The 18,695-nt window shown below is 33.5% G+C and overlaps 1 protein-coding gene across 30 annotated transcripts in view; it reads right to left on the bottom strand.

The window, feature by feature from the left end:
* pHCl-1 (pH-sensitive chloride channel 1) overlaps positions 1 to 18,695 on the bottom strand; it is a 358,921-nt gene that overhangs the window by 189,187 nt on the left and 151,039 nt on the right. The window lies entirely within an intron of this gene.

The following is an 18,695-nucleotide window of genomic DNA, read 5'->3' as shown; positions in this document are numbered from 1 at the left end:
GATCAAAGTTCATATTTTTAAGGATTTTTAGAGTTTCACCAGTTTGCTTGGAAACCGCAAGTCCTAACGAAATGGGACTACAGAAAATGTTTTAGCCGTGAAAATTCTCCATTACTTTTTCCTTAGTCCCATTTCGATAGGGCTTGCGGTTTCCAGGCAAAATCCCGAAAATTTAAAATGCCCTAAAAATTTGAAATTTGATCGCGATTTATTTAAAACCCCTTCAGCTATTTTTTCTTGTTTTTGGATTTTTTCCATCTATGAACATTGATGTTTCAGAATCTGCAAAAACACCCAAGGTGTTAAGGTGAGAAAAAAATGGATTTTTGTTGCTTATTTTTTACACATCGCCTCGAAGCGCAAAAGTGAACTTGTGCTTTTTACAATATGACGGACCACAAGGAAGCCAGGCTTTAGTCAACTCCGTTAAAATTTGTTCAACTTTTGAAATCTTCGTCTGGCTTCATATTTGACATTTCGTTTCGACATTCAATTTGACGTAAACACGTGTTCAATCTGAAAAATAGAATTTGGCTATAATGTTCATGCTCAGAACGAACAATTCATGTAAAAAAATTGAATTTTATTTAATACATTGAAATAATTTTGTTTATAGCGCCCATTAATTTTACGCTTCGATGTGTGATACCAAGAAATAAGCGGCCTGGTGAAGAAATATTGTATTCTCACCTTTAGGGATTTTCATTTAAAGTAAGTTAAGGCGCGCCATAATTGAATTTGTATTATAAGGAGTTGATACAGTCAGTGCATTGTCGCAATTTAAATTTCTATATCTCAAAAATGGTAAAACCTACGAAAATATCATAAGGTCAATCTTGTAGAAATTTTCCACGGCTACACCATTTGCTCTAATCCCATTTCAATAGGACTTGCCGTTTCCAAGCAAAATCGTAAAAACCTAAAAAAACCGCAAAAATGTGAACTCTGATCGCGATTCATTTAAAAGCGCTCTGTCGATTTTTTTGTTTTTTTTTCTCTCATATATAAGCATAGTAGTTTCAGAATCCGCACAAACTTCCCAGGTGTCAACACCTTCCGTTTAAAGTTGGTTCAGGCGAACCGTGATGTTATGTAATATCTCCTTTATCTAACTGCTACATTGCTATAATTTGCACCTAGTGAGAGGTTAAGAATTAGTTTTCAAGTTTAGTTTGTCATTAGTTGTTCGAATATGCCCCTAGAATTTAAATTACTGATTTAAAAAAAATCAATTCTATATTCTTCAATTCTATATATTTCCCCACAAAAATTATGGTAAATTTTACACGCTAAATTATCAATAGTTGTTGGCACTATCCTTGACCAAAACTATTACCACTTGCAAATATTTGTCAGTATTGAACTATAACTGTAAACTCTAGCGAGATTAAGGTTACACTACCCACAATTAAAACTGAGGGATCCCTGTATATACTGGGCTGTAACTCTGTTATCTGACCACGTACATCAACATAATTAGCATCAATGGAGATGTCAAGCGCTCCTCTTCTAAATATAACTTATGTGGGTTTAACATAGTTTCTAGGAATAATGATATAGTTATTTCACTAAAAACTTTACAAATTTTCACACAAAAGTTCTGGTCCATTTAACCCGTTAAATAATATCTGATCATCACGTTAAATTGCATGGTACTTCTCTGTCGTAAACCCAAAACATACATACCTTTGAAACCTACAGAGCCGCTACAAATTTGGATAAAATTTTTGTATTTCGCCCATTTCACCCCCTAAATATTTCACTATCATCTCCAAAAACTAAATTCGTAGGTCTAAACTCGACCTACATACATTTCGTGAAGATTGGTCCATATTTGCGGCCTGTAGCGTGAGTAAAATTTTTAATGGACGGACAGACCGACGGACGGACGGACACACATCTCAAAATCGCTTTATCTCGTCGTGATATGAATTTTGGTATACCACATTGCTGGTCTCCGACGAATATTTCGCGGTGTTACATGCATTTTTCGAAAAACAAACTTACGCCACAACGTGTAGGGTACAAAAATTAAAAAAAAGAAAAAAATTGGAAACAATTTTTTTTAAAAAGCTTTTTTTTTCAAAAAATTTTAATTTTTTTCCAAAATTGAGAAAAATACTCCTTGGGTTTTCATTAAACTCTTATAACTCTTAAAAAACTCATATATTAAATAAAATGTCCATTTGTGTGAAAAAGTTATAATTTATATGGGAAACGGTATGGAAAAACACACATTTTTACCCATGTAATTTCAAAAAATTTAAAAAAGTGTTAATAAATCATCGCAATATACCAAAAATGCTTAGTAAGCAAACTTCTGATTCATAAAGAATTTGAAATATTAAATTACTTTAAACTAAGTTTGGAAGAAATTCTTGAAAAAAGTTTAAGAATTATCTTGCACACCTGTCATTTTAGTATGTGCAGCAGCCACTAAAATGCCTGAAATTAGGTATTTAGTGTTCGCTGGAGGTACAAAACTTTTCATCTGAAATTTGTCGGTATAGGCCCACGCCTTAATATAGCTCCCATAGAAAGGTACATCCTGATTTTCGGTATTTTAAAGTTTGTGGCCACAATATCCCACCGAAATGGCTGAAATTTGGTATTTAATCTTCTTTTGAGGTATAAAGCTTTACGCCTGAAATGTGTCGGCCATTATCTCAGGAAGTATGGACGTACTCCGAAAAAATTGTAACTTTGTAATAGGTATCGTGAAAACAACCTTCTGTAAACAATTTTAAATAGATCCGAGATGAGTCCTCAAACTACACGTTTCCCAAATTTTGTGTGAGAGGTACCCGAAGGACCATAGTCCTAGTCCATATTCCAACCTGATACATGACTGAATGAAAAAATACGATGTGCAAAGTTTGGACCAATCAGAAACACCCTACGAGGGTTATCGTGCGGATGTGCCATTTTAGCTGGTGCCGTCAGCGTTTCTTTTAGCTTTTAGACTATTATCTCAGGAAGTAAGGACTTTCACCTAAAAAATGTACCGTTGTACTTCTAAAAAAAATCAAAAACGATACGAGTGGATGTCTTAAACTTCACATTCTTCGAATTTTGAATTGGAGGTACCCGAAAGAGTAGACCGATGTAGTCCATGGTATGGACTCCATACTCGAACCCTATCTATATATGTAAGAAATAACACGATGTGCAAAGTTTGGACCAAATAAATTATTTCCTTGGAGATTTATCGTTCACACCATTTTACATTTTTTTGTGGGGAGGTACCCGAAGGAGTGGACCAACTTGAACTAAGTTTAGGCAAAATATTACGAAGTACAAAATTTGCTTCGAACGGTTAATCCGTTCTAAAGTTACACTGTGCAACACGAAAATGCAAACAACTTCTAATGGCCATTTTCTGAAAGTACAGATTGAGACTACAAAACCCCTTGTTGGGTTTCGTGCTGTTAGATCGGGTTTGGATTTTATAGCCTCATTAAAACCGGGCTAAAACGACCACTTTTTCCAATTATCGGGGCTCTATTTCAGAAACTAATAAGAATTTTGCTTTTCGGTCTTCAGCAAAATTGTAGCCCTAAATTAGTAGAACTTAAGCTTCAAACAGAAGAACCAGGAAAAACTTCATCTAGCGCATCAAAATAGTTAAAATATATGAAAGTGTACATAATTCCTGGAATTATGGTCAGCAGCAACTAAACTATTGAAAGTTGCACCAAGTAACCTTTCGCAAAAAAATTCCAAATAATGTGCTCAGCAATTCTTCAGATTATTTTGAAACTATTTCATGTTGTTTAGGCGGTATTCCATATCATAGTTTCTACAAATCATATTTCAAACAATGTTCACACATGCTGTTTTTTCATATTTGGGATTTCAATGTATTGTTGATATATTTATCAAACTGTCTTTCAAAAATGAGCTAGAAAAAGCGTGATAAGCATTTTTAAAGAATGAAATGTTCTTAAGACTCGTGAATTACATTCTAGCAGATAACACTGTGCAACATTTTTAAGGTGATCTTGTGCAAACAATTCGAACTGAGAATTTTTTGAAAGTACAGGCCCAAACGACAAAAAACCCTAGTTGGTTTTGTTGTGTCAGATCCAGTTTGGATTTTATGGCCCCATCTAAACATGGTTAAATATTGAGTTTTTAAAGAAATTCGGGGCTATATCTCTGAAACCAATGCGAATCTTCTTCTGACCTCTGAAGCAAATTTGTAGATAAGAACAAGAATACAATATTTGGAGAAATAATGAACTCGAAAAACTACATTTTTGCCTCAAATTCAAAATATATGTAAAAATACCACAATTTTTATACATTTCGCACCGTATCTCCAAAACCGTTAATTTTTTCTGAAAATTTTTTTTTGGAAAAATATTCCCTGGAATGTAATACACAACTCTTCAGAGCATGTCATTGTTGTAAAATGCCTCTATCCCGTTGTTTTCAGTACATTTTTCAACGACGATTTAATAAAAATGTCAATAATGTAGTGAAATCCGAAATGCGAGAATAAACTGTTGGTGTGAACTGTGTTTGAAATACGTGTTGTAAAAGATATGATGCAAAATACAGCTGAAACAACTCGAACCCTATCTATATATGTAAGAAATAACACGATGTGCAAAGTTTGGACCAAATAAATTATTTCCTTGGAGATTTATCGTTCACACCATTTTACATTTTTTTGTGGGGAGGTACCCGAAGGAGTGGACCAACTTGAACTAAGTTTAGGCAAAATATTACGAAGTACAAAATTTGCTTCGAACGGTTAATCCGTTCTAAAGTTACACTGTGCAACACGAAAATGCAAACAACTTCTAATGGCCATTTTCTGAAAGTACAGATTGAGACTACAAAACCCCTTGTTGGGTTTCGTGCTGTTAGATCGGGTTTGGATTTTATAGCCTCATTAAAACCGGGCTAAAACGACCACTTTTTCCAATTATCGGGGCTCTATTTCAGAAACTAATAAGAATTTTGCTTTTCGGTCTTCAGCAAAATTGTAGCCCTAAATTAGTAGAACTTAAGCTTCAAACAGAAGAACCAGGAAAAACTTCATCTAGCGCATCAAAATAGTTAAAATATATGAAAGTGTACATAATTCCTGGAATTATGGTCAGCAGCAACTAAACTATTGAAAGTTGCACCAAGTAACCTTTCGCAAAAAAATTCCAAATAATGTGCTCAGCAATTCTTCAGATTATTTTGAAACTATTTCATGTTGTTTAGGCGGTATTCCATATCATAGTTTCTACAAATCATATTTCAAACAATGTTCACACATGCTGTTTTTTCATATTTGGGATTTCAATGTATTGTTGATATATTTATCAAACTGTCTTTCAAAAATGAGCTAGAAAAAGCGTGATAAGCATTTTTAAAGAATGAAATGTTCTTAAGACTCGTGAATTACATTCTAGCAGATAACACTGTGCAACATTTTTAAGGTGATCTTGTGCAAACAATTCGAACTGAGAATTTTTTGAAAGTACAGGCCCAAACGACAAAAAACCCTAGTTGGTTTTGTTGTGTCAGATCCAGTTTGGATTTTATGGCCCCATCTAAACATGGTTAAATATTGAGTTTTTAAAGAAATTCGGGGCTATATCTCTGAAACCAATGCGAATCTTCTTCTGACCTCTGAAGCAAATTTGTAGATAAGAACAAGAATACAATATTTGGAGAAATAATGAACTCGAAAAACTACATTTTTGCCTCAAATTCAAAATATATGTAAAAATACCACAATTTTTATACATTTCGCACCGTATCTCCAAAACCGTTAATTTTTTCTGAAAATTTTTTTTTGGAAAAATATTCCCTGGAATGTAATACACAACTCTTCAGAGCATGTCATTGTTGTAAAATGCCTCTATCCCGTTGTTTTCAGTACATTTTTCAACGACGATTTAATAAAAATGTCAATAATGTAGTGAAATCCGAAATGCGAGAATAAACTGTTGGTGTGAACTGTGTTTGAAATACGTGTTGTAAAAGATATGATGCAAAATACAGCTGAAACAACATGAAATAAGCATTTTAGAGTTTCAGAATGTTCTAAAGAATTGTTGAGAACTTTATTTGGAAGGTTTTTGCAAAAGGTTACTTGGTTCAACTCCCAATAGTTTAGCCGATACTGACCAGAATTTCAGCAATTATGTAAAATTTTCTATATTTTATAGATTTTGATGCCCTAGATGGAGTTTTTCTTATGTGGTTTCTTCAAAAGATAAGTTCTACTAGTTTAGGGCTACAATATTGCTAAAGACAGCAAGGCCAAATTCCTATTCGTTTCTGAGATAAAGGCCTGATAATTGCAAAAAAGTGAAGATTTAGCCCGGATTAGATGAGGCCATAAAATCCGAACTGGATCTGACAGGACAAAACTCAACTAGGGTTTTTGTAGTCTTAATATGTACTTTCAAAAAATCCATGCTAGAAGTTGTTTGCATTTTCAGTGTTGCATAGTGTAATTTGTCTAAAGAATAGACAACGAAAAGTGTAACAGTTTTGGAGATATTGTGCGAAATATAGAAAATAATAATTTGAGGCAATGAATGCAGTTTTTCGAGTTGATTATTTCTACAAATATTTTCTTCATACTCTTATCTACAAGTTTGCTTCAGAGCTTTAAACAAGATTCGAATTGGTTTCAGAGATATTGCCTCATTTTGCTCTAAAAGTTCGATATATTGTCATGTTTAGATGAGGCCATAAAACCTAACCCAGATCTAGCAACAGAAAACCCAGAAATGGTTTTTGTCTATATGGTCTGCACTTTCGTAAAATCCGCAGTAGAAGGTGTTTGCACACAATTACCTCGAAAATGTTGCACAGTGTTATTGTGCGCACCAGCCAGACAGATGGACGCACAATTGTCTGAAATGGATTTCTTCGGCGTCTAAAAACATTATTACGATGAGATGCATTTTCGCGTATTAAATAATTAAAATATTTTTTTTTCTAAAAAATGTAGAAAGTATTCGAATGCTTTTAGAAATCGTTGTAAGTGCGGGAACTTTTTATACCCTCAGCCTTTAGGCTAGAAAGGGTATATACACTTTGATACGACCAAAAATTAGCCTCATCGAAATAACGGTTTTAGACCCCAATTATGTTTAGACGAAATTCGTTTCAGACAATTTGGAGTCGATTTAGCCATGTCCGTCCGTCTGGCTGTGTGTCTGGCTGGCTGGTGCGCACGATAACTCTTGAAAGGATCAACCGATTATGTAGTGTTCAAAAGAGTCGTTATTTAAAATTTTGCTTCAGTTGAGTTCAATGATTCGCTAACCTTAATTTGAAGCTATGATTGTAGGGATAGATGTTAGATTTCGTTCAGTTTATGTGCTTAGCAGAGACAGTGGGAGCCATTAATACTAGCAACAGTCGGGTTGGGTTCTTTCCCCCTAAACACCAACTACTACAATCATTACATAAACATATTTTTATTACAGACTCCCATAGTATGAAAATTTAAGATTACCTGATACTACTCTAATGGACCTCTTTCAACCATAAAAAAACTAAACCCGAATGGATGGACAGTCTGAATAATTCAAGAGAAAAGAAATAACTAAAATATTAATCACAATACCTCATATAAAAAGGCCTCTTTACCCTATCCCTTCCATGATCTTATGGCCTGACACTGTTAATAAGATCCCAAAAATTAAATCTGTTAATTACATTTCAACTCTACATTCCCCTGTAAGAACAGACAACTCGCTTACGCATTCATGTTTAATTCATGGGCTTTATTACTAAATTCTGTTAACTCTCAAGCAAAAATTCAACTGTTAACAATAGACATAACTGATCGAACATCAAACATGTTCGCAATGAAATAAAGAAATTTAACAACATAATAAAACTTAGATTAACCACAAGTGATCTTGTTAAAAATGTAAACGGGGTTTTGGTGAACCGATAAGGTTTAACAAAATTTAACGTTTAAACATGGACGAAAATAATGATAATAGCATTTGATTGAGATTATTATGGAATGATTATTATTGAATGTTAATAAAATTTTTCGTTTTTTTTTCGTCGACGTTTAGTCAGTATTTATTTTTTTTTTAATTCATGTAAGATACTGTTTTTTGTGATTATCTAACTATGTATATATGAATGCAGTTTAAATATTCAAGGAAATATTTCACGTTAAGACATAAAGAACATTAAGTTCGGCGATTTTTGAGTAGTGAATTCATAATTATTGTCTTTTTTCTTCCATAGATTAATGCACATACGTTTTTGTTTTAAGTTAAAAAAGGAGAATTAAATACGTTGGCCAAGGTTTCAATTGAAAGGAGAAACAAATTCAAGAAAATGTGTGCTAAATATCAGGAAATGGAATACAGATTAATACGTTCTGTTTCTGACTTACCAACTTTTGTTGAGAATGCTGCTGTCACCGAGGCCTCGATGATCAGGGTATGCTCAATGGCATGGTTTTATGTAAAATTTTACATAATTTCAGGAAGACGATGACAGATGGTATTTTAGATGTTTCTTAAAAATTCCACTGAAATGCACAAATCTGGCTTGAATATATAGAATTGTAACCTTTGCTATGTTGATTATTTTACGCAAGTATTTCATAAATAAGCTATGCAATACACTTCTGCTACCACGCTGGATTTTAGTTGCGGTTGATACGCCAGGTACTCATAAGTACTTTCTGACAAAAATTCCTGAAAAAGTCCGGGACTGGAGTAGATAACTCTTGGGGTGTGAGATGAATCACACCTGTTTGAATAAATTGGTGAAAGGTGTTTGCTGATTGTCTTGTAAAAGTTTCCAAACACATTATTCTTCGCTATGAGTTGAGGTTATAGATGGTGGTTGCGATTTCAATGACTTCTAATAAGCAAGACTGCAGGTTTTGCAAAATTCGCAATGCCACCTTTTATGGATAACCACAAATTACATGCAAATACGACAGGATATTTCGGGAGGAACCTCAGACGAAATTGTATCTCTCTGGCTGATGGAAGTGTTGGTTCTATCAAATAAAAAAGAACACATGCCTCTTGGTTTCTTGGTCTTTTCACAAACATCAATTACAAAATATTTACCTCTTTTTAGTATTTTATATATCGAAGTTAAGAACTGTACAGTTTTTGTGCTTTGCAATGTTGAATACTATTTTACAGCAAGAAAGAAGTTTTCTACGTGTTGATTTGATCAAAATGATTTGATCAAAAAATAGAAACCCTCAAAAGAGATCTAGCCAAACTATTCGAATTTAGTTTTTGTTCTGTTTTTTTTTTTTTGTTTTTTTTTTTATCGCCACTCAATTTGGATCTGGAATATTCCTTTTACTATCAAGATGTTTTTGGCTTAAGAAAATTATCTTGTCAGCAAAAAACATAAAACTGATTTTTTAAAAAAAATGTTACATGGGCTGAGGTTTGAACCGTGGACCTTATAAATGCAAATCAGGAGTTCTCCCACTGCGCTATCCTAAGCCGATGTGATTTAGGGAATATTTGCTACGAATTTAGGGTGACTGAAGCATTAAGCGCTTATGTTCTATACATATGGATACAGAACGCTTTGATCACTCTAATTTTAGCTCACAGTCAGAAAGACACAATTAAAGATGTGAGCTTGTAATTGATGTAAATGTTATTAACATTGAGTTTATGCTGTTAATTAACAGTTTAAATAAGGAATAAAGTATTTTACAGATACTGTTTCAATACGAATAAAAAGGTATATTACAATTAGAACCAAATTTTGGGTATCGTAATGTTTTCTCCAAACTTAGTTTAAGTTCGAAGATGGGTTATATCGGTCCACTCCCTCGGGTACCTCCCCTACAAAAGATCAAAAATTTTCTGTAAAGTGCTGTGAACTCTTGAAGGGAGCAATTGATTTGGTCCAAGCTTTGCACATAGTATTATTCCTTCCAGACATAGATCGGAGATGTAGAGGTAGAGGATTATATCGATGCACTCCTTCGGGTACCTCCCACACAAAATTCGGATAATGTGCATTTTACGAGATCCTCTCGGATCGTTTTGAATTTTGTTCAGTAGGTTCTCATTGCGGCTCCCTTCATGACGGTAAATTTTTTTCTTGCGCAGGTCTTTACTTCTTGAGATATTAGCCTAAAATCTCCATGAAACCCTGACGGCAACAACCAAAATGGCAAATCCGCAAGATAATTCTCGAAGGGACTTTCTGAATGGTACAGACTTGGTACATCGTATTATTTCATCCAGTAATGTGTCATGTTAGAATATGGACTATATAGTTCCAGTCCTTCGGGTACCTCCCACACAAAATTCTGGAAAAAAATTAAGTTTATGAGCTCCTCTCGCTTCGTTTTGTTTTTTTTTTTCAGTAGGCTGTTCTAGCTGCCTGATTTACAACGGTATAATTTTTTCCGGAGTAAGTCAATACATTCTGAGATAATGGCCCAAAAAATGTTCCAAACTGTTTTTTGGTCAGTGGCTGGGGGTATATCTCCGTCAGCACAGCTGACTGATAGTTTCTTTCTTGTTTTTACATTAATACGACAACAGCTTCCGCTCAAATTATTATTTTAAAATATCTCTCGGTGAATCGTGCTAAAACAGTTGGTTTTACAGAAATACGTTCAAAACTTCTGGTATAGTACAATTGTTCGCGAGTTACAATACCCCATACCTCAGTTTCAACATATGTTAATTTTCTAGAATAAGGCCCATATATATTTTACATATTCACAGTGGTGTAGGGTATCACATATTTGGCCCCCGCCGGACTTTTATCCTATCGTTATGGTGTTTGTTTTTTTGGTTATATTCCTAGTCCTAATGTATGGACACATTTGTTTCTTTATCCTTCATCAATTATGCCAAACAGTATCGTACCTACAATTCTATGGAATATAAATCCATTAGAAAGATGTAGTCATTAATTTTCCAAAACAAACATATTGAATTTAATTGCATTTACAAATGCAACATATCTGCCGAAAAACTGAAGATGGTGCAGAAGTTGTTGTGGTTTTCAAAAATTCGGTAATACCATGCTCGAGAAAGAGAAGGACTAACAGACCAAAGACGTCAAATAACTCAATTTGTTATTTCTTCATTTTGATTTTGTTTTCATAAAATATAACGAAGCTAAGTGGATAGCCCTTCTGGCATCGTCAGTTAACTGGTAGTTGCTGTAGTCAATGTGGTTGCTGTTTTGGTCCAGGGATAATGGACTCAAATTAGAGTAGCTGTTGTTGTTTTTGTTTTTGTTGTTGTTCTTGTTATTTTTATTTTTATGTTTACAAACAACTTCTGTTACCGAATATAGCCAGACCATCATAGGTGACGTGCTACCAGCTTACCTCTTGTCGTAGTAAATGAAAACATTTTGACCCAGAAACAAAAGAAGAGAAGAAAAAATAGAATATGTATATGAAATATGTTACATTGTTAGTTTAGTTGTGGTTATTCTTGTTGACCGGGTTTTGTTCCCTCTTAGATGATAGTTGGAAAAGAAAGCCACCACATATTGTTTTACATCCTATCACACATTTACTTCTTACCTACATACTTACTTACGTACATACTATGTACATAGACATATAAATATAAAAATTGTATTTCTGTCAAGAGTATGAATAGTTAACGTACTATTAGAAAACTTGGACTTCTCTATATTCTTCAGAATGAACATAAAATTAATAGATTCATTCCTCTTTGTGCTTTTTAAATCTAGTAATTAATGACTTCTTCCTCTGATATGAAGTACAATACTTTAACTTTTCGACTTGAAATGTCCTCAAACTTGGAAGTTATTGGAATATGAAATGTGAGACGTATGTTTCAAACAAACAGTCAAGGTTCATATACACACACACATATATATATGGGGAATTCCAAGTGAAATCGGACAGTTCGGAGAAAAGTAATTTTTGATTTCAATTGTTTTTGGTTCAATTTATGCTCCTAGCCAACAGAACATTTTAGTATATTTTAAAATTATTTTTTGACCAACGGTACAGAGGTATCGCCTATTGAAATTATCGAATTTTTAAAGAACTATGTTCAAATAAATACTCATAACTTCTTTAATATTGGTCCAAATGGGACCATCTTTTTTTTTGATTTGTTTGTTTTTTTATCAGCTATCGAAAGAAATATTTAAAATAAAAGTGCACAGTGGGCTTCAATGCAATTTTCGGGATTTAATATTTAAAATCAATTTTTAAACATGATTGCACCCTTCGATTTTTTCAAAAAAAAATTATGTTAAACTACATTCAATTACAAAAATTTTAAGCCCTATGTGGTAATGGGATTCGAAAAATTACTATTTTTTTTGAATTTTTTAAAATTTGTCAATACAATTTTTCCTTAATACCTTTGTCCAAAATTTGTATTTCCTGTATTTTTGAAGCTAAGAGTACATATTTATCATTATATATTTATCATAAAAAATAGAAAAAAATCCACAGTGGACTTTAATGGAATTTTCGCTGATGCATTTTCAAAATCGAAAAATGACGCAGTTTTTAAGATGTTTGAGATAAATTCATAAATATAAAATCAAAACAAATATTTATAAATGAAATTTTTAATTTTTTTAATAAAATAATAATTTTTGGACAAAGGTATAAAGGAAAAATTGTATAGACAAATTTTAAAAAATTCAGAAAAAATAGTAATCGCCCGAATCCCATTACCACATAGGGCTTAAAATTTGTGTAATTGATTGTAGTTTAACATAAATTTTTTTTTGAAAATATCGAAGGCTGCAATCATGTTTAAAAATTGATTTTAAATATTAAATCCCGAAAATTGCATTGAAGCCCACTGTGCATTTTTCTTTTAAATATTTCTTTCGATAGCTGATAAAAAAACAAACAAATAAAAAAAAGATGGTCCAATTTGGACCAATATTAAAGAAGTTATGAGTATTTCTTTGCATGTAGTTTTTACAGAATTTGACGTTTTTAAGGCGCGAAACCTCTGGAACCGTTAGTCAAAAAAAAATTTGAAAATATACTAAAATGTTTTGTTAATCAGCAGCATCGCCACAGCAAAATATAAAGGAAATCAAAAACCTCATCTTGAAAAAGTGTCCGATTTCACTCAGAAATCCCCATATATATATTTATTATTTCAATATTTGTTATTTAATTCAATATTTGTTAAATAATGTGTAAAAGTTGCAGTCTGTATCTAACCTTATATTGGCGTACTTTATTATCCTTGTTTTCAGAGCTCATCTCTTTTATATTTGTTTTTCATAATATCGTTTATAATTCACACTACCAAAGCTGTATTGTCGTAACTAGTAATACACACAGTAAAATAACTACAACATTCTGATCCTACCAACCTTCATATTATTTTTAGAGCACGATTTGCACTCAACAAAAGGACTTTGGCCGACACACAAACAAACACAAAATCGCTAGCTTGCAACCATGTTACAGAAGCCATGCCAAAGTCAAATTGCAACAAATATTCTCATCATTATAGACATAATGCAAAAGAAAGCCAAAAGAAATTTAAGCCCAATGGCAGCATGACCCCCTAAATGACGTTAAAACAAACCCAGGCACCACAAAAAGGGCTCCTTCGCCAACACCAAACAACACCATCAACAATTCTAAAGTGTGAAAGTGGAATAAAGTTTTTGTTTTGCTTTCATTTCGTTTTTTAGCTGTTGAAAAAAATCACAAAAAGGAAATCGATTTTATGGCTCTGCTATGAGAAAGTCAGCTACAAAAAAATATGAAATGGTAACAGCGAAAATAATTCGAGCACATAGTCCATGGTGGATGGATGCTCGTGCTATTTTAGTGAAGAAGGGACAGGAGGTGCGCAACAATAAGCCAAAAACTTAATTGAGCAAAAATAAGCATCGCAGAATGTTACAGAAAAACTGTGAAAACTACTAATTTGACATTGAAAGGATTTTTAAGTGTGATTTTTTTTCTGTCTCTGTGGCAACGGATTAATTGCAATGAATGGAGGGCAGCATTTATGTCAGCCTAGAATTGAATCTTGACTGCTGTTGGTATTAATTCTAAACGCTCTTTCTTCTCCAGCACTCAAATGACTTAATCTCTTCCGATGACACACTGTACCACACACACACATCAAAGCCCATTGCCGGTAGATAATCGCGCTTTTGTCCCAACTCATTGTCTATTCTAGTGCGATTGCAAACCGTTACAAACAATGGCAAAGTGGCAGCTTAGACACAAATAATCTCCATGTATGTACATGAACATGTCAAACATATTTATAGTCACTTGAATTATGTAGGTATTAGTAGAATGTAAACTATGTGATGTTATTCAGAAATCTTTGATCCCTCCAAACATTTTCTATCGCCTGCTTGACGCAAAAGTCACTGAAAGGCGATAGTTGTGTCTACTGCGACAGTCGCATTTGTATCCGAAAAGACAAAAATGACTGAAGAAACTGTTCCACTTATGCGGCTCAAACTCTATTATCGCTTCCGTCACTGCTGTATGTTTCTTATGCGATTCAGTTGGAGTGTCGGAACCGGGGCACTTTGAGTGTGCATTAGGTACTCATGCAGGTACCGCTTACGAAACTTTAAGTAGTGACGGAAGCGACAGTATCTGTAAAAGGCTTTTCAGTTGTTTTATTGTTTATTCAAACGTATTATTATTATTCATTTGAATTTAATGTTACTGCGGTTATAAAAGGTGAATTTTATTATAAAATTGATCAAAAAGAAACAATTTTTATAATACAATGCACCTTTTATAACCGCATTTACATTGAGTTCAAATGAATAATAACACGTTTGATTTACTTTATTATAAAATTTGTAAATAAACAATAAATAAACTAAACATTCAGTCACCCGGCGCCTTTAAATCTATATTTTATAAATTAATTTATAAAATATTTGTAAATAAATAAATAAACTAAACATCTTTATTTTCATTTAAATTTTTGTATAAAGTTTGTACCGATAGCTAACAGAACTTCACAAGAAATGATGAAATCACGTCAATCAAATTGTTTTTGTAATGCTGCCACTATTGTTTTGAAAACAATACTCTCTATAACAGAGCGTAGTATCAATGATCCAGACTTGAAGCATTTGTTTTTGTACAACATAAAGTGTCGCTTTTTATAATCCTGTAAGTCACGCAGTTGTGACCACATACGGATAAAAAAGCGATAACAACATATTTGTTCTTGTAAAAAGACAACAGTCGCATTTTTAACTGAATGCAGGCACTTTACAGAGACGCATTTACTGAGAGAAGATATATTTAACTTCCAAATGTTTGGAGGGATAATACGAACGCATTAATTGATTCTTTTTCGGCATGCGTCAACTCAAAATACATATGTATGTACATATGTGATAGGTAGCATTAATTCAACCTGAGATAATAGCGGTACGAACAAACATAGCATTTAAGGCATAATTTAACATACATAGGTATTTTTAAATGCCAACTCCTAATGCTTCTTAGTACTTTACTGTTTTTTATTACAAGACTTTTTGGCTACAATTTATTTTAATTTTTCAATAAATTTTTATACCCTCAGCATTTATATGTCTGGGTGGAGCGCACGATAATTCTCGAATAGATGAACCGATTTGGTTCAAAATTTGGCTTCCATAATATTTTGTCTAAACTTAGTTTAAGTTTGAAGATGGGCAATATCGGTCCACACCATCCAATACATCTCCCACAAAAGCTTAAAACTTTTTGCTAAACTTTTTGGTCCATACTTCACACATCGTAATATTTCTGCGAATCCTAGATAAAGTTCGAATATAAAATATATCGGTCGCTTTGATTTTTTGGTAGTCCCTTTCAGGGGCAAGTCCATACTTTTTGAGAAAATGGCCCGAAACGTGTAAAAAATCCCTATGACATCATGTGTAGTAGCTGGAGCGCACGATATATCTCGAACGAATGAACCGATTCGGTCCAAAATTTGACCTTTGTATTTTTTGTATTTTTTTTATTTTCGAAATATTTATTACAATTAAAAAATAATAATAACAAATTATAAAAAAAGCACCAGCAACTAGGGCTATCGGCCTTAGACCTTTGTAATATTTCGTTCAGACTAAACGCTTAAGCTAAAAACTGTCAAACTTTCCAAAAAAAAAAAAAATGTCAAATGACGCTTAGCGACACTGCCTGTTACCTAGGCCAGAAGGTTTTTAGTGCCCCTCGTAGAAGAAACATATGACCGAACATATGTTTCATTTGACAATTGAATGACAATGCCTGCCTATATGAAGACGAGGAAGGTGAATAGTTTTTACCACCAACGCAGACTAAATACTCATTTCAGTCATTTCGATGGGATATTAAGGCGACAACCTTAAAAATAGCGAAAATCGGGAGGTACCGTTCTATGCGGGCTATGAAGAAGTTTACCTTTACCGACAAATTTCAGGTGGACAGTTGCATACCTTTCTATGGTGGCTATATGAAGACGTGGACCTGGAAAGTATTCTATCCTCAGCGAACACTTAATATCAAATTTCCGGCATTTCTGTGGGGAATTTAGGTCACAACCTTCAAAATACCGAAAATCGGGAGATATCATTCTATGGGGCTATATGAGGGCGAGGCCCTATACCGTCAAATTTCGGGTGGAAAGTATTGTACCCCCAACGATTGACTAAATTCCAAATTTCAACCTCATCTGTGGGATATTGAAGTCACAACCTTCAATATACCGAAAATCGGGAGGTATCGTTCTATGTATACCAAATAGTGGATTGATATAGCCCTATAACTAATTATAAATCTCTATTTTAAAAATTTGCGATCTGTATATAGATTTCAATAGATCAAGGGTGGAGGACCATATTATGGTGGAGGGTCATATCTGGCGAAGTCCACACACATCCAACCAATATGCTACGATCGTTTCGCTGGATCCCAGTAAAATCTTCGATGAAAAATCATGAGTTGATTCATGGGTGCAAGTGATCTGGCATGTCATCTTTTTGTCATTTTCACTCATGAATTTTATATGAGCGTGACCCCCAAAAGATGACGTTCTTTTTTGGATCCTAAGCATGTCATTTTAACCAATGCATTGACATGTCATTTTCACCAATGCTTTGGCATGTCATTTTAACCAATGCATTGACACGTCATTTTCACCCATGCTTTGACATGTCATTTTAACCAATGCTTTGACATGTCATTTTCACCAACCCCTTGGCATGACATTTTCATGTCTTGTTTGGAAAATGGAAATGCTCTATTGAAATATGGACAAACAAAACTCTTTATTAATTCAAACGAATTCACGAAATAACTACAATTAATTGTTCAGCAAAAAGTTTACATCCAAAATTGCAATGTAATCACCACCGCTGCAACGCAAAAGATTACCTCCTCCGTTCGCCGCAACTGATATTCTTTCATCTTACAAAAGGTTTTTCTATTATCTTCCCATCACCAGTTCAGATTTCGACATGGACTCCAAATGCACTCCTTTAAGTATTTTTATTTCGTAAATTACTTTTATTTTATAATTTTGTTGTTTTATAACAACATTTTGGAAATTTATACTCTTTTGTTTAGTGACGAAAATATGTAGGGATCTACAACCCGGCATGCTTTAAGGATCTCTAAGAATAAAGTGTAACGAACGGGGAGGAGAGACTTTTTCTGGAAAATACCATTTATGCTTAATTAATTTATTTTTAATTGTTTCTTTCCAAAAGTCGTTTCATCTTTATTTTCAGATTTTTGTTCTTTTCGTTTCGGACTTTTTTTCAAATTCCAAGAAGCGAGATTTGATTGATTTCGTTCTATGTCAGATTTAGAACAGACAAGGGAACTTTTCAAATAGCAATGTGTGCAGTCCGATTCTATTTTTAGCTCGATGATTAGGACTTCATTTTTATTGCAGACATTTCGAGCTTCATACAATACCAATTGTTTAGAATCTTTAGTTGTCCGATATGCAGGAAATGTAAGAGAACATCACGACGACAGTTCTAACAACTTTGAAAAGACGGGTGTGTAAATAAAAACACAAACATCATCTCTATTGGATCGATGGAATGGGTACAAATGCTGATGAAAAGATCGGAGCTTTCACGACTTCCTTTGCATTGGTTCAAATCCGAATGAAAATATCGGATCTTTCACGACTTCCTTTGAACCAATGCAAAAGATGACATGAAATCACGTCATCGCAAAGAACCCCTTCCCTCAAATTTTGATGGGATGTTATTCAGGTCATCAGGCATATAAGCTGTGATGCTAGACAAAATATCGAGTTTGATAACTTCTATTTATATGAAACTTATTGCAAACTTGCACTTGTGAAGTATTTTCGAAGCCTCTCATCTATCAAATCTAACACCACATCTGATATGAGCTGACACCTCATTCACTATGATAGCTCAATTAATTCATTCGATAAGAATTATTGTTGGGATGCATTAGATTAAATTAGACTATGAGAAGTAGTTTTTAAGTAAAATATTACTTAATGAAAATTATTGTCTTAAGAGTACTCGCTAAGATTAAACTTCCGCCTCCTTTCCTTTTTAGAATAATTTTGATAATTGTTTGCAGTTTTCTGTGAACACCAAGTACTCTCCTGTATAATGTTTCTTTTATTATTTATGTCACATTTTAAAATCCATAAAGCCCATAGCACCTGTAGTGGAATTCTGTAAATCATTTTTTGAGTTACCGACAAAAATCGGTAACATTAAAA

Source organism: Musca autumnalis, unplaced genomic scaffold (genome assembly GCF_047663935.1).
Source record: "Musca autumnalis isolate F117 unplaced genomic scaffold, ASM4766393v1 scaffold_4, whole genome shotgun sequence".
Taxonomy (NCBI): domain Eukaryota; kingdom Metazoa; phylum Arthropoda; class Insecta; order Diptera; family Muscidae; genus Musca; species Musca autumnalis.
This window is presented reverse-complemented; position numbering and strand designations above follow the sequence as displayed.